Below are 337 nucleotides of genomic sequence, written 5' to 3' on the forward strand. Positions count from 1 at the left end.
GCCCCCTAAGCAGCTAATGATTATGGAACTTTTTTAAACAATAGAAAAAAACAAGTTATTCATTTTATTTTGATGTTATTTTAATGCATTTCCCGTGATTCTTTTTAAAAAAAAACGAAGTCGACGGTTTGGGAATCAAGCGCGAAAAAACCGAGGCTTGGGGCCATTTTGTTTTTCGCCGAAATGGAACTATATCATTACAATAAACAGGCGTTTTTTCTCGATAGATTTTAAATGGAATATCTTGGTGAGTTTTGAAGCAAATGACGTCTAATTATGGACTAAGAAATGCGTGAATAATTTTCCTCTTATGGCAAAGGGATGAAAATGCGGTTGC

The sequence above is a fragment of the Penaeus monodon genome, chromosome 29 (genome assembly GCF_015228065.2).
Source record: "Penaeus monodon isolate SGIC_2016 chromosome 29, NSTDA_Pmon_1, whole genome shotgun sequence".
In the NCBI taxonomy this organism is placed as follows: Eukaryota; Metazoa; Arthropoda; class Malacostraca; order Decapoda; family Penaeidae; genus Penaeus; species Penaeus monodon.